The sequence below is a fragment of the Sapajus apella genome, unplaced genomic scaffold (genome assembly GCF_009761245.1).
Source record: "Sapajus apella isolate SASKATOON/1434 unplaced genomic scaffold, GSC_monkey_1.0 scaffold23, whole genome shotgun sequence".
Taxonomy (NCBI): domain Eukaryota; kingdom Metazoa; phylum Chordata; class Mammalia; order Primates; family Cebidae; genus Sapajus; species Sapajus apella.
Window position 1 is genome coordinate 21,710,349 of NW_022436963.1, and position 23,263 is coordinate 21,733,611.

General features: G+C 37.8%; 1 pseudogene across 1 annotated transcript; it reads left to right on the forward strand.

Annotated features, from left to right (window-relative positions):
* Positions 1 to 22,445: 22,445 nt before the first annotated feature.
* On the forward strand, positions 22,446 to 22,993 carry LOC116559511 (annotated as a pseudogene). Its single transcript, XR_004272486.1, has one exon. The product of XR_004272486.1 is annotated as a 40S ribosomal protein S19 pseudogene (transcript).
* The last annotated feature ends 270 nt before the right edge of the window (positions 22,994 to 23,263 follow it).

Consider the following 23,263-nt stretch of genomic DNA (forward strand, 5'->3'; position numbering starts at 1 on the left):
GTGACAACATGGATGAACTGGAAGGACATTATGTTATGTGAAATCACCCAGCCACAAGAAAGACAAATACAGGATCATCTGACTTATATATATGTGAAGTGTTTAAAAAGCCAGACTCAAAGAAACAGAGTAAAATGCTGGTTACCAGAGGCATAAGGGTTGGAGAGTTTGGGGAGATATTGGTCAAAGGACACAAAATTTCACTTACACAGGAGGAATAAAATAAAGCAATCTATGGCACATCATGATGACTATAGTTAATAATAACATATCATTATACTTGAAAATTACTAGGAGAGTCTATCTTTATTTTAATTGTTCTTACCACAAAAAATATGAGATAATTCATATGTTAAATAGCTCAATTTAGCCATTCCGCAATGTGTACATATATCAGAACACTATGTTGTACATCATAAATATCTATAGTTTTTACTTGTCAAATAAAAAATAAATAACTTTTTTGAATATGTAAGCACTTTTTAATTTTTTAAAGTGGTATAGATTTTATCCAAAATCAGGATAAGCAATGTTAAGGAATCACAGTAAATGAAGAATACTTTTGCACTGCACAACTACCTTCCATCATTAGACTAAGTATCTCGCATTCATTTTCGGTCATGTTATGATAAAGACTTAGTGTGGACAGTGTCAAAATATCCAGATGCAAATGAAACAAGCCACACAACCAGGCTGCTTTGCTTAGCAGCTACCCAGCTTCTTGGGTCTGGAGGCATCCAGATGATTGTCTGAAATGTTCATGTTGCATCTGGTTGTTTTAGCATTGTGTAGCCCAACAAAAAGACAAAGTGCTACATTTTACAGCTGTTAGGGTAACACCCTTTTTTTTCTTCTTATGCTTCACAGAAATAATCTGCTTTTACAGGCCAATTTTTATATGAAATTATTCGATAGAATCTGAAAGCCCAGAAAATAGGAATCCTGTTCAGAGCAAAAGGGCAGAGCATCTTGGGAGTAACAATTCTAGTGAAGACTGTGGGTGGGGGAGGTAATGGAAGTCAGAGTTCATTCGGAACACCCAGGTAAAAGATAATCTAATAGGTATGACAGATTTGAGGGAAAAGTTGAAAAAAAAGAAGGAGGAATTAGCAGAAAACTATGTAAGTGAAAATAATGGGGATTTATTTATGCTGGAGGTAGAACAGAAGAAAAGTAATTATAGTATATTACTTAGTGCTGAAGCAACAATAAATGCTACAGATTTAGCTAAGTAAACTAAACTAAAAATATATATAGATATATGTATGACTTTATATATAAATATGTGTGTATATATATATTATATATATATATATATACATATATAAGTTCCACTGAGATTTATCTAGACTGTTGAATCTTTGAAAATGTTAATGACTTTATATTAAAGCTAATGCTTATTTTAAAAGTCTCAAACAAGAACATCTCTTCTCTCTGAAAATATGAGCATTTTGAAAGTCGTTGTTTAGTGGAGAAGTGTGGCATAATTTCTTCAGAGCTTTGCCTTATGATTTTCTACCTTTACCTGAGTCATGTTGATTAACTTTTGTCTTTCTTCCTTTCCCCAGCTACAAAATAAAAACAAATCCTTTTCCTTTCCCTGCCCCAAGTTCTCTTATTCTTTCCAATCTGACAAGCAGTTTGAAATATATTAAAAGCTAAGAAATGTTCTCAGTTGCAGGAAATTGAAACCATCAGACTTTCACTATAAAATATCACATAGAGACAATTATCTTGTTTAGGATAAAATTATCTGATTTAAGTCAGATAAGTTATACTATTATACCTTATTCACAGTGTAATAGAGTATATCTCTATTTTTTAAAATCATCATCAAACTTCTCTTTTCTAATTCATGTGAATTCATGAAACATTCCTATGACTTGGAGTGTATCCATTTAAAGGACATTTTAAAGAAAACACTAAAAAAAGACATAGAAACATTAGGCATGCTTAACTTCTCAATTGAGAAAAAATGTTAAATATATGAAAATAAAATTCCACTGATATAAATATTTTTTATGTAAAAGATGGTTTGTTCTTAGGAAAACATATTAATTACTTGCTCTTCTTGGATATATATTCTTTCTCCCACCTCTAACTTAATTAAGGTATGATGAACAAATGAAAATTGTATATATTTAAAGCATACAACATGTTTCTTTTGATAAACATATACAATCTAAAATGACCACTACAATCAAACTAACATATCCATCAACTCACCTACTTACCATGTGTGTATGTGTGCATGTGTGTGTGTGTGTGAAGAATACTTGAGATCTACTCCTTCCACAAATTTCAAGTATACAATACATTATTAACTAGAGTCACCATGCTGTGCAATAGGTCTACAGAACTTATCCATCTTATAACTGAAAGTTTGTACCCTTTGACCAGCATCTCATTTCTTCCAACCTCAGCCTATGATAACCAACATTCTACTGTCTTCTTTCTATACGCTCAACTTACATTTTTAGATTTCACATGTAAGTGAGATTATGCAGTATTTTTCTATCTTTATTTCGCTTATTTCACTTAGTATAATGTCCTCTAGGTTCAACCATGCTTTTGCCAATGGCAGAATTTTCTTCCTTTTTAAGGCTGAATGGTATTCTACTGTGTATATATACCACATTTTCTTTGTCCATTCACAAGTTGATTCTACACCTTGGATGTGGTGAAAGTGCTATGATAAACATGAGGATGAAGGTATTTCCTTGACATACTAATTTCACATCCTTTACATATATATTGAGTAGCAGAATTGCTGGATCATATGGTAGTTTTATTTTTAAATTTTTGAGGAACCACCGTACTGTTTTCCATAATGGCTGTACCAATTTACATTTCCACAAACAGTGTACAACAGTTCCCTTTTCTCCACATTGTCTCCAATGCTTGTTATCTTTTGACTCTTTGATAATAGCCATCCTAACAAGAGTGAGATAATATCTCACAATGGTTTTGATTTTTATTTCCCCAACGATTAGTGAGATTGGACATTTTTCATGCAACACTTGGCCATATGTATGTCTTCTTTGGGAAAAAGTCTACTCAGGTCCTTTGCCCATTTTTGACTTGGATTATTTGTATTTTTGCTGTTGAGTTGTTGAATTCCTTATATATTTTCAAGATTAACCTTTTGTATTAATCAGGATTGCAGAGAAGCACAACCTATAGGATATATATAAGCATATAAGAGAAGATCTATTATGAGAATTCACTCATGTGATTATGGAGGCCAAGAGGTCTCAAAATACACCATCTGCAAGCTGGAGAACCAGGAGAGTGAATTGTATAATTCCGTTTTAGCCCAAAGGCCTGAGAAAGAGGGATGGGTGTGGTGAGGAACAAATTGTGCTAGTGCAAATATTGGAGTCAAAGACCTGAGAACCAGGAACTCTGATATCTGAAGGCAGTAGATGGATATTCCAGCTGAAGAAGAGAGATTTCATCCTTCCTCTGCCTTTTTATTCTATTCTAACCCTCAATGGATTGGATGGTGCTCACCCACATTGACGAGGGAAAATCTTTACTCAGTTTATTGATTCAACTGCTAATCTCTACCCAAACCATCATCACAGACAAATCAGGAAATAAAGTTTTACCAGCTAACTGGGCATCTTGTAGCCCATTCAAGTTGACACATAAAATTAATCATCACAAGTCTACCCTTTATTAACTTGGCACCGATACCCATCTCCTCAAACCACACTTGACCTCTAAATAAAGACGATTACAAGATCATAATACCACCTGTCATGATACAATTATCCTACATATAATTGAAACCACACTAATCTTTTCCCCAAAAGATGAGGCAAAGTCTGTGAATGATGTTTACCCTTTTCTTGATATGTCATAGCTTATATATGATGATGTAAAATTAACAATATTTAAATACTGATATAAGCTCAATACATCTTATGTTACATGATTCCAGAATAAGAGAGGAATGAAAACAAATATATCTGCTTAATGTATGTATATAGCCAAACAAATGTTTATAATAAACTAAGAAGGAAATATGCATTACAGTTACAGTCATCATTTCTGCACCTATTCAGGTGGTCATAGCTGTTATTTATAACTACATCCCTCTACTGTCCATTATGTATTCCCTTTGTCTTCAGAAAAAATGTCAGCTGGTCACAACAGTCACCTGGCTGGATGACCCAAATTTTTATTCCCGAAAGGTTTGGGCTATTTGTGGTACTGTCTGGATTGGGTTCTTGCAGTGTTCTATTAATCAGGGCAATCAGGTAAGAGTAATATTAAAAGACTCACTAAGGAAATTTCCTGTATTCCAGACATATTATTCTTACCTCCATATGGAGTAGTAGTCCAGTTTCCCCTTGATAGTCTGGATCAGTCACTTCAGCCAACACCATAGCTGTTGGCCTGTTGACTCAGAGACATAAAAAGACCAAGATGTCTGGGTGACAGTCTTAACTTCTAGTGCAGTGGAATCATTTGTTTGTACTGTTTTGTTTTTGCTCTTGTTTTTAGAGATGGGGCCTCACTCTCTTACCCAGGTTGGGAGTGCCCTGGCACAATCACAGCTCATTATAGCCTCAAACTCCTGAGCTCAAGGAATCCATCTCCGGCTCCTGAGTAGCTGGGACCAGGAATACAGGCACAATGCACCACCATGCCCAGCTCTTTTTTCCTTATAGAGGCAGATTCTTGGCATCTTGCCCAGGCTGGTCTTGAACTTTGAACTCCTGGACTCAAGGAATCCTCTTGCCTTAGTCTCCCAGAGACTAAAAATACAGGTGTGAGCCACCACACCTGTCCTGGAATCATTATTGTGTCTGCTGCTTGTAGCAAGCCTCCCTCTTGAACTAAGACCCCCAACATCATCAGCGCACAAAGTCATGGGAACAGGAAGCAAAAACAGAGCACAAAGTCATGGGAACAAGAAGCAAAACTACTGCTAGTAAGTCAGTAAAAGTAATTGTGAAGAGTACCACTCCCATTTCCACCTCTTGATTCCTAGAGATACAGTACCACATATTGGACACTGATTCAGAGAATATACAGTGTCCTAGAGAACCTTGCCGTAGCCCTGCAAGGTATTTATACCTAGCTGGCACCATAACTGCATCTTCAAAAGACAATTTTATAGTTCCATCAGGCAAGTTACCCCAGGATGGTGGGGAACATGATGAGACCAATACATTTAATGAGGATGTGTCCATTGCCTCATTTCTTTGTTGTGAAGTGAGTTCCTTGGTTAGAAGCAATGCTGTGTGAAATACCGTGACGGTGATTAAGGCATTCTGTAAATCCACAGATTGTAGTTGTGGCATAAGTATTGCATGTAGGGAAAGCAAACCCATATACAGAGTAAGTTTCTATTTCAGGAAGAACAAAATGCTACGCCTTCCATGATGGAAGTGGTCCAATGTAATCAACTGATTGCACTGGGTAATGATGCCATATAGGAGGCTCAGTGTTGGTCTCTGCAGCTGACTGTTGGACTCTTAGGGGTGGCTGTAGCCAGGTTGACCTTGGTGAGTGGAATGGAAGTCCATGTTGCTGAGCTCATGCACAACCCCCACCCCTGCTACTATGGCTGCTTTGTTCATGAGCCCAGTGGGTGATAACACGAGTGGCTGGGGAAGGAGGCCAACTTTTGTCCACAGAAAGGGCCATTGTATCCACTTGATTATTAAAATTCTCCTCTACTGATATCACCCTTTGGTGACACGAGACACAAATATATTCGTACTTTTTGCCCATTCAGAGAAGGCTATCCACACACCTCTTTCCCAGATTTCTTGGTCATCAATTTTTCAGTCATGTTCCTTCCAAGTCCCTGACATCCAGCCAAATCATTGGCTACCGTCCATGAATTATTAAATAATTGTACATATGGCTGTTTCTCCTTCCAAGCAAAGTGCACAACCAGAGGCACTCCCTAACATTCCATCCATTGGAAAGATTTGTCTTTAACACTGTCCTTTAGGAATGTCCCAGGAAAGAACTGAAGTGCTGTAGCTGTCCACTTTCAAGTTGTGCCTGCATGTCCAGCAGAGCCATCTATAAACTACACCCAATTCTCCTTTTTCTCTATTAATTGATCGTGGAGAACTCCCCATGAGGCTATAGGTGCAGGCTGAGAGAGAGAACGCAGCATAGCAGAAGTGGTGACCATGGACATTTGGGCCACTTCTTCATATAACTTACTTGTCTTTCAGGGCCTGCTAAGGGTGAATCACATGTATACTACTTCCATTTGATGGAGTGTTACTGTGTAACCGTAACTTTATGGCTTCTTGGGTCAAATAAAACCCAGTTTCTAATGGGCAGGTCAGGTCACATTGGTATCACATTCATCACATCCCTGATCAGATAGATGATTTGCAAATATTTTCTCCCATTCAGTAGGTTGCCTTATTGTAATCATTTCCTTTATTGTACAGAAAAAACTCTTTTATTTGATGTAGCTCCTTTACTTTTGCTTTTATTGCCTATGCTTTTGGTGTCAAAGTGGATTTTTTTTTAGAATAAGAATGAGAATCCCATTTATTTAATTGATTAAGTTATGTAATCAATTATAGGCCCAGCATTGTATTCACATCTGTGGACAAAGAATAAAAACATCCTCCTTACCATTGATTGATTTATAAGTTGATGAGGGCAGGATTACTATACTTTAATATATAAGGCTTGGTTTGAATTAACAATTTATTTAACCTCTCTGAGTCTTAGACTCCTTGCATTTAAAATGTGAACAATTATAGCTGCTCATATCACTGTGTTAGAATTCTCAAGCATTAGTGACAAAAATGGAATTTTTTTTCTTACATTACCAGAAGTCACTTTGTTCCAATGTTCCTCAGTGGTTCCTGGGTTCATTCAAGTTTCCAGATCCTCTGTGATTTAACTGGCATTTGCGTCATAGTTGTTTTCTAGAAGGAAGTCAACAGACTTCTCATTTGATTTCATTGGTCAAAGCTAATAATTAAGCCTATCCCTAGATAACAGCAAGGCGAAATTGGTATAATACAACTAAACCATTCATTATTCCTCCCACGAAGCTAGGATAGCGGCCATCCTTCCCTGAGTTTAAGGTGTTATCACCCACTAACTGAAAAAAATTAGAGTTCTATTAACAAGTAAGAAACCAGGACAGACAACCAACAAACAATGTCCACTATGATCATAAAATTGTGTAAAGAACTACAATATTAAATAAGTTAAGGTAAAATTATTCTCCTAACTCTAATATGTTGTGGACATAATGTTACTGTTGTGGTTATTGTTGATAAAGATGATATTTTTATTATTGCCACTCAACATGGAAATCTGCATTTGCAACCAAAATTATATGTTCACTTGTCCATTACCACTCCACCTCTCTTTGCATCTACACACAACTACTCAACTTAAGGGCACTTTATCCACATAAGAAGTGTTCCTTCCATGTTCTGAAAGCAGCCTAGAAAATGTTATTTATTATTGCCATAATTTCTATTAATCTATAGCAGGTCTGCTTTCATATATCAATTATTATCATGCTAATTTGATTAGATACTTTTCCTGGGATCTGACAGACAGGGCTTGGAACAGAGGAACTAAATATATAAAATACCATCAAAACCAGATGAAAACAGAAAAATTTTAACCAGACATGGTTTCTTCATTGACATAATACCAGCATAGTTTCCAATTGTGCTTCCCACTTAGTTATGGACTTTGTGGCAAAACTTCATTTACCTTCTTCTCTTCACTATGTATTTAATGTCTACTTCTAAGACATTGTGTTGCACAACCACCACCTGTAAGTACACAGAAAAAGAAAACAAATTCAATGCATGTCTGGCAGAAGTAAAACTGATATAAAATTCAAGCAAAGGGTTAAAATGCTTAAACAAATGAGGGGAAGTGTTTAAGAATTTGTTTAAAAATATTAAAGGTATAAAAAAGGTATATGAATGAAAGAAAAAAATTGACATTTTCATTTATTCAAGTCAAAGACTTTTTACTTAAATAAGATTGTTTTGGTGAGAGGTTTTGCAAGGTACTTTCATCAGACAGAGTAATCAATCTGCTCAGAATGTATTAGCTAGATAACCTTAGTTGTTATAGCAAACAAACTAATAAACGGATGGCTTGAAAATGACAGTTATCTCATGTTCATGCAAAGACCAAAGTATCTCAGATTGGTGAGTGATGTCTTTCCAATCAATGACTCAAGAACCCGGGGTTCCCTCCACCTTGTGGTTCTGTCATCTTTAAGATGTGTCTTCCAATTGACCATCTGAGGTTCATCATGTCACAGAAGGGTAACAATCAGGAAGCAATAGGCATGAGTGGATTTTTACAGGCCAGTCCTGAAAGAAACAGAGTAATTTAGTTGGATGTCCACCTGGTCACTTAGCCTTCTTTACCACATATATAATTAAAACTTTTATATTAACCTTGTTTATCTAAAAAATTTCAAGTTAAAATTTAATATTTACATAAAATTAAATTAATTTATATTATATAATATAGATCTTTATAGCTATAGTAATAGTATTAAGAAAATTTTGATTTGCATTTCTGTAATGACCAGTAATGATGAGCATTTTTTCATATGTTTGTTGGCCTCATGTATGTCTTCTTTTGTAAAGTGTCTGTTCACATCCTTCACCCACTTTTGAATGGGCTTGTTTGTTTTTTTCTTGTAAATCTGTTTTAGTTCTTTGTAAATTCTGGATATCAGCCCTTTGTCAGATGGGTAGACTGCAAAAATTTTTTCCCATTCTGTTGTTTGCTGATTCACTCTAATGACTGTTTCTTTTGCCATGCAGAAGCTGTGGAGTTTGATTAGGTCCCGTTTGTCTATTTTGGCTTTTGTTGCCAATGCTTTTGGTGTTTTGGTCAGGAAGTCCTTGTCTATGCCTATGTCCTGAATGGTTTTGCCTAGATTTTCTTCTAGGGTTTTTATGGTGTTAGGTCTTATGTTTAGGTCTTTAATCCATCTGGAGTTAATTTTAGTGTAAGGTGTCAGGAAGGAATCCAGTTTCTGCTTTCTGCACATGGCTAGTCAGTTTTCCCGACACCATTTATTAAACAGGGAATCCTTTCCCCATTGCTTGATTTTGTCAGGTTTGTCAAAGATCAGATGGTTGTAGATATGTTGGGATACCATCTCACACCAGTTAGAATGGCGATCATTAAAAAATCTAGAGACAACAGATGCTGGAGAGGATGTGGAGAAATAGGAACACTTTTACACTGTTGGTGGGAGTGGAAATTAGTTCAACCATTGTGGAAGACAGTGTGGCGATTCCTCAAGGACCTAGAAATAAAAATTCCATTTGACCCAGCATCCCATTACTGGGTATATATCCAAAAGATTATAAATCATTCTACTATAAGGACACATGCACAAGAATGTTCATTGCAGCACTGTTTACAATAGCAAAGACCTGGAACCAACCCAAATGCCCATCGATGATAGACTGGACAGGGAAAATGTGGCACATATACACCATGGAATATTATGCAGCCATCAAAAATGATGAGTTCGTATCCTTTGTAGGGACATAGATGAACCTGGAAACCATCATTCTCAGCAAACTGACACATGAGCAGAAAATCAAACACCACATGTTTTCACTCATAAGTGGGTGTTGAACAACGAGAACACATGGACACAGGGAGGGGAGCACTACACACTGGGATCTGTTGGGGGGAAATGGGGGACGGACAGTGGAAGGTGGGGAGTTGGGGAGAGATAGCATGGGGAGAAATGCCAGATGTAGGTGAAGAGGAGGAAGGCAGCAAATCACACTGCCATGTGTGTAACTATGCAACAATCTTGCATGTTCTTCACATGTACCCCAAAACCTAAAATGCAATAAAAAAATTAAAAAATAAGAAAATAATAATAATAAAAAAAGAAAATTTTGAATAAATAGCTATAATAATGGTAACTCTTGAGTAGTCATTACTATATTCCACACACTATGCTAAGGACGGTATAGAGATAAATCATCTAAACTTCACAGAATATTTCATGAAATAGATGCTATTGTTATTGTCACCATAACTTAGAAAGGGAAATTATAGCATAAGAAAATTCAGCTAACGGCCGGGAGCAGTGGTTCATGTCTGTAATCCCAGCACTTTTGGAGGCCGAGGTAGGTGAATCACTTGAGGTCAGGAGTTCGAGACCAACCTGGCCAACATGGAAAAACCCTGTGTCTATTAAAACCACAAAAATTATCCTGGTATGGTGGCAGGCTCCTGCAATCCCAGCTATTCAGGAGGCTGAGGCAGGAGAATCACTTGAACCCAGGAGGTGGAGGCTACAGTGAGCAGAGATCATGCCACTGCACTCCATCCTGGGCAACAGCATGAGACTCCATCTCAAAAAAAAAAAAAATTAGCTATCTTGCCCAATGTGGTGGGTGATGGGCTGTAAATAAAATAGTAAGACTTGAATGCATGAAATAATAGGACTTGAAAGCATGAAACAGTATGATATGAATGCAGGAAAAAGTTGCCATTGCAAATAAACCAAAAGATTCTCAACCTAAGGTTTGTAATTATCAGCTTCAAATTCCAGTTATAGCAATCATTTTTCTGTGTTCAAAAATCTGCCAAACAAATTCTTACATGAGCATGGTGTATTAAAAGTACCATTTTTATATTCCAGGTAGCTTACCTGCTTGAGATAATGTGATGGGGGCAAAAATGGTTAATAAACCAAATTGTCTTTTTGTCCCCTTTATCCAATACCACCATCCTCTTCCTGGACATTGCCAACACAGCACTTTCCACTACTATGTTCATCCTTATTCTGTATCTAACAGTAGTTGGTAGAATGAAAACTCAAGAAGTTATAGGGGATTAGCTCTTGGTAGAGAGAAAAAAAATGCAGAACAAAAGTTGGGTGGGAGACTAGGAAGAAAACACCTTAGTAGATGTGGTGGGTAGAAAAAAAAATTGATGGAAGAGTTTAGAATATACCAGAAGAGAGTTAATATCCTATTTCAGACAAAAAGAGAAATAAACCCAAGAAAACAGAGGCAAGAAAATTTAAGAAATCTTTGCTGTAGATAATTTTTTAAAACTCTTTTAATTGTGTCCAAGCAATTTTTTTTAATGATTGTAATTACTTTTAACTTGCATTGCAATTTATGGTATCCACTTGTTTTTAAGCGGTTCCAAATTGGTTCATTAGAAGCCCTGTGTTTTCTTTGGGTTACATCGAGATCATGGCAACTCAGAATCTTGGAGTTAAAAGCAAATATAAAGACATGTGGTCTGCTATCTTTCCAAATGCAAAAATTTATTCTTTTCCAACTCAAAATGTGTAATCCCCTAACTACCACTTGAATAGGATTTATAGTAAGATACTCATTCCCTGATTCATTCTCCATATAACTCCTGAGATATTTGAAGATACTCAATATCTTTCCTTCAAATTTAATTTTCTTTGGCTTATTGATAGAATTGTACTAGGACCTTATTTCTCACCCATGTTCAACTAGTCACCCTTGGATGAGGTTCACTTTCAAATACGTTATTCCTGATTTCTCCGATATATGTTTAACAACTTTCCAACTATTTCCCCATGTATCTTCAAACATATAGACAGTACCGCCTAAGACCTGAAGATATAGGTAGAAAAAGTGGTTGCCAGTGGAAGGAGAGAATTGTACAAAGTCAACTACCTTCTGAGAAGGTACATTGCCAGCTCAAGATAATTCACAGGGAAAAAAACAGGAAATAAATGTATGACCTCATTCTTCTCACTTCCACCAAGCACTGGAAGGCTGTCTGTATTTACTGAACTCAATCAGAAGCCAGAAGACCAACCTCCCAGAGCAGATAGAAAGTATGAAGAGAGGATACACAGAAAGAATTGGAAGACATCTGATAAATTTCATAATGTTGTTATGAGATATCCCAAAAAATAGAATCTTCTGCTCTCCAGAAGGGGATCTGAATCTTTCAACTAGTTATGTTGCTGTAAGAGATTTACATTGTATTCTTTCTGCTAAGCAGCACATACTTTGGTTTCTTTTTGCCACTTATTATAGGCATATAGAAAGCACTCCCCAAAGTAATCATAATACCAAACTGATGTGTGTATGGTTATATTCTTGACATTTCACATATTTTTTTAAATTTATTTTATTGCATTGTAGGTTTTGGGGTACATGTGAAAAACATGCAAGATTGTTGCATAGGTACACACGTGGCAGTGTGATTTGCTGCCTTCCTCCTGATTGTCCATAATGAAATTTAGCCTTCTGGTGTAAAGTGGCATATTAGAGTCCGAGCATGGTGGGCTATCATGGTTATTGATACTGCCTGTTATAGCAAACAATACTAAAAAAAAAAAAAAGAAGAAGAAGAAATTAAACTCCTAATAGAGGTAGATTGCTTTGTTTTTTGTATAAATGAAAGCAAGGAATGGTTTGGATTCCAAGGGAGGAACAGAGAAATGAGCTGGGGAATTGACAGTAGAATTGGCTACATGCCATCCCTTTTTAATCTATGCTTTAGTAAGCTTTTTGCCAATATGGAATACAATAGACTTCTTTGCATACTTGATGTTATTCTGGATAATAGCCCAAACCTTAAGAAATCTCGGCTGGACACATAAAAAAACCTAGAAATATTTGCATTTTTTAAAAATCTCTGACTAGAAGTGGTTTTTACATAACCAAGACCATTATTTATAAGTTCACTCATTTGTTGAAAAATGTACTTTTTTCTTGCCCATCCACTTGCCCTTAAAAAGAGTATATATAAAGCAAAATGAAATAATCCAATGAACTCCCTGTACCCATTATAGTACTTAAAAAAGAAAAAGAAAACATTCCATCAGAAAGCTGAGAGTGCCTTGCAGATATCATCCAATTTACTTTTACAGAGTTTCTGGGATATGGCTAGAATAGTTGTCATCATTCCTGGGGTGCCTTCATGCCTTTGTTGCCTAGTAAATTACAAAACAATTCTGGGCCTAAAAATAAATACTTCAATTCTTGGTACAGCCTGGTCAAATTCAGCGCTCAATAGCTCATAATGTTCCCTCAAATCAAGTATATCCTATTTCGTGTTTTGCTTCTCTCTTGAGATTCATTTCAAACTTGTAAAAATCATTTATTTCAACCAAGTCGAAGAATCTCAGAGATGGTAGGTTTTAATGCTAAAAAAGAATTTGGCAGCTATTTCCATGATTGGCTTGGGAGTGGTATTCCAAGTCACCCTTCATAAGCCCTTGCTCTGCTTCTGTTCAGATTCAAGTCACAATAAGAAGTAGGAAAAATGTCATAGAGAATAAAAAGAAAGTCAAATAGGTTGATATTTGAAATGAATTCTGCTAGAAAGCACAGCAAGTATGAGATACCAGTGGCCAAATTTTATTCAAATCTGAAAGTAAGTAATTTTTATGTTAAGCATTGTTGGGAGGAGAGGAAGACTGATGTGGATGTGTCAATGTAAAATCATGGTTGATAGACACCTACAAATGGGAGCATAAACTTCAGTTAGCTCCTGTCGGCAGAAGAGCCCAACAATGCCTCCAAGGACCTTAAAGGTTAACAATAAAATCTCAAATTGAATCCTCATTCTCAATGTGAGCCAATCTGTTATAAAACAATGAATTGGCATGAACATACCAAGGCCAATGAGTACAGTTAAGCAAGAGCCTGTCAGCATATCCATACTTTATCACCCATGCAGAGAGTAACTCTCCATGACATTAAGGATGCTGTATTTGATGGAATGTCACAGTTAGTTGACACTGGCCTTATCCTGGATTGTAGATTCTCTGTCACATTCTGCCAGTTTAGAGCAGGACCTAATGATTACAGTGTTTTACCTTATAAGCCATGGTGGGAAACTAAAGCTGAGTTTAACTGTGTAAATTGCTGCCCAGTATCACAGTTGCCAACTGGAAGTGATTGATAAAGGGTATGACCAGCCATATGGAAGAAAAGAAAGTGAAAAATGTTTTCAAGATCAGTATTGTGCCCTCATCATGAGTAGAAAAGTTTATAATCTAATCAAACCAAAAGAAAAGGATTATAAGAGTTTAAAGGATCTTTGAGACTGCAGATCATTCCATTCTTTGGTCACTTGAATGTAACAAAATTCATCTGCATGGTCAGAGGGCAGATAATGCCCACAAGCAGACAGCTGTTTGAATGGATTATTTTTAAAGGATTTAATTACATAAACATCTATTGTCTATTATGTGTAGGTATTGGGAATCTAGGACAAACCCAGAGCTGCATAAGATCAAACAAGCACAATTCATGGGATCTATTCATAAGATGACTTTAATTTTATGTCCTACCACCCCCTTAAATTTATCACCCTCTTAAATTTAAGCATGCTGGTGCTTCCCTTAGATGAAAGCTCAGACAGTTTGAAGCCTTTTCTGATGAGTATTAGGCCATGCAAATTGTTAAATCTAAGAATATAAATGTCTGTTTTCATGTGATAATCACATAATAGTTGATTTAAAGTTGAAACTGCTACTTCTCCAGTTTGTTTTTGCTGTAGACAGGGAGCCTGCAGGTGGGGCAAGCATTTTATGCTCCACTTCTCTATTTCCCTGCCTTGAAGTTCTACCCCTCCTAACTCAGTTTGCAAACCTCAGATTTGGACTGTGTCAGAATTGGAGCAGGGCATGGAAGAAGAAAAGGATGCAAGGATGTTCTCACATGATGAGTACTGTTATGAGGACCCAGCATGCATGCTCTCTGGGCTTGGCAGAAATTGAAAGATGACTTTTTATCTTAAAAATATTTTTGTCAGTTCTTTGCAAAGCCCCAGACAGTAGGCATCTCTCCTGAAGTCCACTTGTTGTGCGTGAATGGATCTCCATTCCATTTGTGGAGGACCTTGGAAAGTCTAAGACTTCCTCCAGGCCTTAGATTTTCCAAGGTCCTCCACAGACTTCCTTCCATTAAAGCACATTTGCCGATCTGGGGACCCCCACAGCAGCTCCCTGTGGCATATAGTCCAAATCAGCTCCACAGGAAACATTCATATATCTTTTGCTCTGAAGATAACCAGTAGTATAGTCACTTCTCAAACCACAAATCTCTACTCTAATACCACGGGCTCCTTTGCCCAGACACTCAATTTTCATAAATCTCCCGTGTGTTTTAGATATCCATCTTCTGTGTTATCCAAGTCATACAAATCTAAACACAGGAATCAGGACATCTGCAAGGCCCAAGTGACCACTCATTATTCTAATCCAGCGGTTCTCAAGCAAGTTTAATTTGCCTCCTGGGGGATATTTGGCAATGGTTGGAGACAATTTTGGCTGAAACAACTAGAAAAATGCTACTGGCATCTCTAGTGGGTAGAGACCAGGTGGCTGGTCCACATCCTATGATGCAAAGGACAGGCCCCACATCAAAGAATTATTCAGCCCAAAAGCACAATAGTGCTAAAGTTGAGAAGCTCTGTCCTGTTTAAAAAAAATTATTTAAAATTTTTTCTTGGCCAGGCGTGTTGGTTCATGCCTGTAATTCCAGCTCTTTGAGAGGTCAAGGTGGCTGGATCACCTGAGGTCAGGAGTTCAAGATCAGCTTGGCCAACATGGTGAAATCCCATCTTTACTAAAAAAAAAATACAAAAATTAGCTGGTTGTGGTGGTGGGCATCTGTAATCCCAGCTACAGGGGAGCCTGAAGCAGGAGAATCACTTGAACCCTGGAGGAGGAGGTTGCAGTGAACTGAGATCGCGCCATTGCACTCCAGCCTGGGCAACAAGAACAAAACTCCATCTCAAAAAAAAATCTTAATTTGTAAGTGGAATAGAACTATAATAATAGTTGGGACACTTCCTCAACTCTTTATAGTAATCAATTCAGTAGCCATAAATATTAAATATTTACTAAGGGTTGGGCACTGTTAACAAGGCTGAGGATATAGGAGTTCTCATAGAGTTTACACACTAATGGGTGATACTGTAAGACAGTAAACAAGAATCAGTGAACAAATACATCAACGATATAACAATATAGAAATAATGCTCTAAAGACAAAAAATCAGATAATGGGACAAAAGCATTGAAAAGGGATGTCATCACTTTGTATCAGAGTAGTCATGGAAGGCCCATCTGAAGAAGTCGTAACTGGACCAAAGCCAAAGGATAATATGGGGCCATTCTCGGGGAGAAGCGTCCTAGAAAATACAAATGGCTAGTGGAGAGGCCATGGCACAGAACAAGCTTGGGATGCTACAGTGACATGATGAGATACCATGAGTGAGGAGGAGCATGAAACAAAAGGAGGATAGATCTGATTATAAGTGGGCACAAGATCTGAATAGACATTTTTCAGAAGAAGACATACTATGGCAACAAGGATATGAAAATGTGCGCAGCATCATGGATCATCAGAGAAATGCAAATCAAAGCTACAATGAGATATCACCTCACTCCAGTGAGAATGGCTTTTATCCAAAAGAAGGCAATAATGCTGGCAAGGATGTGGAGAAAAGAGAACCCTCATACACTGTTGATGGGAACATAGATTAGTACAACCACTACAGAGAACACTATGGAAGTCCCGCAAAAAAACAAAAATAGAACCGCCATATGATTCAGCAATCCCCCTGCTGGTAATATACCCAAAAGAAAGGAAATTAGTATATGGAAGATATATCTGCTCTCCCATGTTTATTGCAGCACTACTCACAATGGCCAAGGTTTGGAAGCAACCTAAGTGTCCGTCAACAGATGAATGAATAAAGAAAATGTGGTACATACACACAATGAATGCTATTCAGTCAGAATAAGTAATGAGATCTCACTTGTGACAATATGGATGGAACTGGAGGTCATTATGTTAAGTGAAATAAGCCAGGCACAGAAAGACAAGCTTCGTATGTTCTCACTAATTTGTGGGAAGCAAAAATCAAAACAATGGAATTCATGGACATAAATAATAGAATAATGGTTACCAGAGGCTGGAAAATGTAGTGGGGTGTGGGAGGTGAGTGGTGATGGTTAATGGGTAAAAAAAATAGACAGAATGAGTAAGATTATTATTTATTAGCACAGCAGAGTAATTACAGTCAACAATAATTTATTGTACATTTTAAAATAACTAAAAGAGTATAATTGGAATGTTTGTATGAAAAAGAAATCATAAATACTTGAGATGACTGATACTCCATTTACGCTGATGTAATTATTATGCCTTGTATGCTCGTATCAAAATATATCATGTACTCCATAAATACGTACACCTAACTTATACTCATAAAAATTAAAAATAAAGAATGATAGAGAAGACTCCAGAAACCCAGACTAGGTAGAACCTCCTGGAACAACAAACAGGATGTCTTAGATGACCCCGAAAGAAGGCGAAGATTAATAATCAGAAACCTGTTGTTTGCACAGAGTAGAAATCTATGTCTGGTTGAGGATTTTTACTGCTCCTCTCAAAGTATGTCTTAAGTCTATAAGGAAGCACAGCCCTATTTTAGGAAATTTATAAGATCTGGGTAAATTCCAGATCCTGGAAGCACTCATTTATCTGATATCAAAGCTCCTATCTTATTGTGATTCTAAAAGATATGTTAGAAAGCAATTTCTAAACAAAGTAGGGACCACAGTTATGCCCCCAGATTACCTACTGTAGTAGTTCGTTCTCACACTTCTAATACTTTCCCAAGACTGGGTAATTTATAAAGGAAAGAGATTTAATTGACTCACAGTTCCACATGGCTGGGGAGGCCTCACAATCATGGTGGAAGACAAAAGATCAAAGTCATGCCTTACAAGGCAGCAGGCAAGAGAGAGCATGTGCAGGGGAACTCCCCTTTATCAAACTGTCAGATCTCGTGAGACTTATTCATTATCACCGGAACAGCCCGGGAAAAACCTGTCCCCATGATTCAATTGCCTCCCACTGGTTCCCTCCCACAACACGTGTGAATAATGGGAACTACAATTCAAGATGAGATTTGGGTGAGGACACAGCCAAACCATATCCCTAAGAAGTTAAATGCCCTTTGTCCCTGAGAAAGAGGGATGGGGTGTCAACCTGGATGCCCTAGAGATCTCCAGAGAGAAGAGAGAAATGTTCCCTTCTCCCCTCTCTCTAGGATAAACAGCCACCAACCCTCTGACCAGAGGGTCTCCAAAGAATATATCATTTTTTATATCCCACCATACAACCCCTTTCTGCTGAACAATGAAATAGCATGGATAGCTTAGAGAGCAGGATCTGAATGCAATGGGGATAAATTAAATTAAAGAGAATAAATACCAGCAGCCTGAAGCCTGGGGAGCTAGGAGGCATTCCATAGAAAACCTAGAGCGAAGAGTGGCCAGAGCAAAAGGAAAAGGACAATGCCGAAAGAAATGACAATATCCAGGGAGCAGAGCCAGTTTAGTTATGGCAGCTAAATAATTTCAAACCACAAAAGGAATTTTAGGCTTCAAAATTCCAGCTCCCAAATAGTGTTATAATTAGTATTATTTTCAGATTAAAGAAAACACCACTTTTGTGTAACAAATTACCTCCATTTTAAAAGCAAAAATAATATATTTCACTTCATAAAAAAATGCCTAAATGGAAGCATTCTTACATTAATTATTTCACTCTATTCAAAAAGCATATCCCTGCTTGCTTTTTATTATGCCTTCCAGCTTCTACTTTGAAAAACACGTTAAGAAGCTGGAAGGTATTTTTTAAAAATGAAAGGAAAAATAAATAATCTTTGAAGCAATTAGAGCCAAAATATAGAATGCATAAATATACATGTATATATTTTTTATTTGCCCCCTAGATTTTATTCCACATTTTCTTCCACCTCCCTTTTTGGCATCAGAATATGAAGCATCTTTCTTTCCTTGAGCTTCAACAGCAGGCAAATGTTTGCCCCAGAATTAAATCAGATTCTGTTTTGTGGATTGATTGGCAAGAGTTTTCATAAAGGAGGTGGGGTCCCCAGAGGGCAAATACATAATTTTCGTAATGTATTTCTTCCCCCTCCCCCCCGGAGGCTAGGAGCCTAAGTCTATTTCTGAGCCATTTTGTCTGAGAGTAATAATTAGCAGTGCATTGCAAAAGACAAAACACCATCGTTATTGCTTCGTGGGGTCTGTAGTTGCTCTTGTAACATTACCAAGAATATAATTTTACTGTGGGAACAAAAAACATATGTAAAGTAAATATTGTTACAGATTTTAGAGTTTTGAGAAGAAATTTTTTAATTTGAATATTATAGAAAACCACGGGAAATGGAATTTAAAATGGATTCTTCCTGCACTTTCCTTCACTCAACTGACTGTGGCTAAGGTAAATGTTGTCACTTGGTGACATCAAGGAAAGCTTTAGCACAGGCCTTTCTAAACAGGGTATCCAAACACTTGAACTTAAATCATCTAAAAACTGAAGATATTCCCCCCTCAAATGAGCCCCAATATCCAGAAGTCAATCTACATTGAAAAACAAATATGCTATCATCATTTGACTTTAATATGAAAATATTTTAAAATATATTACTATTTAAAATGATCTTTACATGTAATAGATCTTTAATGGGAATAGGAATAAGAAGGTGAAAATCAATTTGTTATGATAGCATTTGTACTGGGATTAAAATGTTGACTGTGCCCTGTATACGTAAGGAGACGTGATTATTTTTTAACCAGATTTGGAGGAGCATGAGCTCTGATGAACTGACAATGTTGCTCAGCTTTGAAAACAGGTAAAATCAGTGTAGTAACATCCTTTCTGAAGGTCAGGCTTCTGACAACATCACCTATCCAAAACACAGGTATAAAAGAGAAAGCCCCAGCCCTACGCCCTAGCCGGTGGGTTCCAGAAGCTCTTCTCAGGTACCAAGCAAGAGTTTCCTGACTCAGATTTTTACCCCTAACCCTTACAATGCTGCAGTCCGATTCATCACAGCACAGCACATTAGTCAGTGTGAATTAGAAATGAGGGTTGGGGATACCACAGGGGCAAGGACTAAGCTGCCAATATGAGAGACAGCAACAAGAAGAAGCAATGGAACTACTGCACCGGAATTGATGGTCATTAAGATGAGCTAAGCCATCAGGGAAAGCAAAATTGTCCTCTAATACTTCACTTATGAAAGAAGGATATCATACCAGAAGTCTTCAAATCTCACTGAATATCGGAATGACCTTGAAATATTCTGATTCAGGTGTCTGTATCAGATGTGCCTAACAGCATGCATTTTAACATGAGTTGGGTGACTTCAGATTTAGCTGATCTAAGGAATGATGTTTGGGAGTGACTATACATGCATTATCTAATGTCACAGATGAGGAAACTGTGGCACGTAGAGGTTAAATAACTTGCTCATGGTCATCTGATCGGTAATATGTAAAAGAGCTGGCACAATGCACATCAGCTCCAGCCAGATTCTTCCAGGGTTCTTCTGCTTTTTATAGTTTGTTGGATCCTTAGTTTGGCTTGAGTCTAAGTTTTTGTATCTACTAACAAATGGTTGTCAAAGTGCATCACCTGGGAACTTGTAGGAAAAGCAAGTGGTCAGGTCTCACCCTAACCTTGTGAATCAGAATCTCTGGGATGGGACCCAGCAATCTTTTTTTTTTTCCTGATTTCTTTTTTTAAAAAATTTTTTATTGCATTTTAAGTTTTGGGGTACATGTGAAGAACACGCAAGATTGTTGCATAGGTACACACGTGGCAGTGTGATTGATTTGCTGCCTTCCTCCCCATCACCTATATCTGGCATTTATCCCCATGCTATCTCTCCCCAACTCCCCACCCCCCGCTGTCCCTCCCCATTTCCCCCCAACAGACCCCAGTGTGTAGTGCTCCCCTCCCTGTGTCCATGTGTTCTCATTGTTCAACACCTGCCTATGAGTGAGAACATGTGGTGTTTGATTTTCTGCTCTTGTGTCAGCTTGCTGAGAATGATGGTTTCCAGGTTCATCCATGTCCCTACAAAGGACACCAACTCATCGTTTTTGATGGCTGCATAATATTCCATGGTGTATATGTGCCACATTTTCCCTGTCCAGTCTATCATCGATGGGCATTTGGGTTGGTTCCAGGTCTTTGCTCTTGTAAACTGTGCTGCAATGAACATTCGTGTGCACGTGTCCTTATAGTAGAATGATTTACAATTCTTTGGATATATACCCAGCAATAGGATTACTGGGTCAAATGGAATTTCTATTTCTAGGTCCTTAAGAAATTGCCACACTGCCTTCCACAATGGTTGAACTAATTTATACTCCCACCAACAGTGTAAAAATCTTTTTTAAAGAAAATCTCCAGGAAATTGTGATTCACTCTAAAGTTTGAAAACCACTGTACTAATTCACTTCAGATGTAATTTAAATAAATCTTAAAAAAAAAAAAAAAAGAGAGGAAGCATAATGTGTCTCATTTGGAGCTTTCATTGGTACCCTATCTTCTTGGTTTCTACAAAGGGCAGGTGTGTCCCCAAAACTTTCTCTCTGTGCATTTCATCTCTTTGGTAGGAATTCTTATTTCCAAGCCTAAGAACCCCATAGTTCTTATATCCTCTTATTCCATGGCCTCTTAAAAGCCTTTCTCAGTGAATAATCTCTCAACAATATCTTATCAGTCAAGGTTCTTGATTAGAAAAATAGAAGCCAATTCCCAATAATTTGGGATGGGGAACTGATACTCTATGCTTTATTTTCTTTTCAGTCCTTTACCAAGCTGCTAACCCTATAAATTCTCTAACAATGGAAAGACAAATCACTTCCCAGCTCTGAAATCTGTGCATGCTTTAGAAATAAATCAAAGCCTATCTCAATCATCTGTTTTAAAAAACCAAGGTCATCCCCCATCACAATTGATAACTACCTAATTTTAAATCCTCTCTACAGAAATAATTTGGATATAACATCTTTTGCACATTCTCTATTTACTTATTGAAGAAATGTTTCTTGAGAACCTATTTGGGGCCAGAAATAATAACAAGTACTAAGTATACAACAATGCTTAAGTATATCTTACCTTCAAGATGCTTTCAGTCTATTTTAAGTGTTCTTAACCTGGGATCCATAAATGCACTTCAAGAGTTTTGTAACTCTCCTGAAATTATTTACAAACTATTACTATTTTCACCTATCTTTCTTTCTATAAATATACACTGGGAATGGGAAGAATGGGTAGAAATCCCACACTTTTCAATTTGCTACTCAAATTGATCTCAGTTCCTTCTCTCCCTCGCAGCCTCTCTGATCTTACCTCTCTGCTCCTACCTCTCTGCTCCTGTACATGGCAGGCAGAAAGTGAGAATTCACATCCCTCTCTCCAGCAGCCATTAATCAAGAACAGACTGAGTTAAGGTACACTCTACGTCTCTCTGCACAGCTGGTGAGACAGCTCCCAGACTCCAAGAGCTCCCCACGGGGATTAAGCTCCAGTTACTCATAGTGGAAACTGCTCGATAAAGTATATTTTGCCGTTTTCCCCTGGCTGGCAGTGCGGAGGCCGCATGATGCCTGGAGTTACCGTAAAAGACGTGAACCAGCAGGAGTTCGTCAGAGCTCTGGCAGCCTTTCTGAAAAAGTCCGGGAAGCTGAAAGTCCCCAAATGGGTGGACACCGTCAAGCTGGCCAAGCACGAAGAGCTTGCTCCCTACGATGAGAACCGGTTCTACACGCGAGCTGCTTCCGCAGCGCGGCACCTGCACCTCCAGGGTGGCGCTGGACCAAGTGGTGCTTGGCTCCATGACCAAGATCTATGGGGGACGTCAGAGAAACGGCGTCATACCCAGCCACTTCAGCCGAGGCTCCAAGAGCGTGGCCCGCCGGGTCCTCCAAGCCCTGGAGGGGCTGAAAATGGTGGAAAAGGACCAAGATGGGGGCCGCAAACTGACACCTCAGGGACAGAGAGACCTGGACAGAATCGCCGGACAGGTGGCAGCTGCCAACAAGAAGCATTAGAACAAGCTATGCTGGGTTAATAAATTGCCTCATTTGTAAAAAAAAAAAAAAAAAAAAAAAAAAAAAAAAAAAAAAATTTTGCCGTCCACCTTCTCTTCTTTGCCTCCCTTCCTCAATCCCTCCTACCCATGTTTCCAGGGATCACATCTCAAAGACACTGCTCCCACTAGAATCCTTGCCTCAAGGTCTGTTTCTGGGGGAACCCAAACTAAGACAGGATCCTTGAGCCAAAGAAATTCAAAATCTCTAGTCTGGTGGAAGACAAACAAACCAGAAATTTCAGTTCTCCCCTAACAGGATAAGTGTTTTTAAAGGGATGAACATGGGGGTAATAGGAAAACCCCTG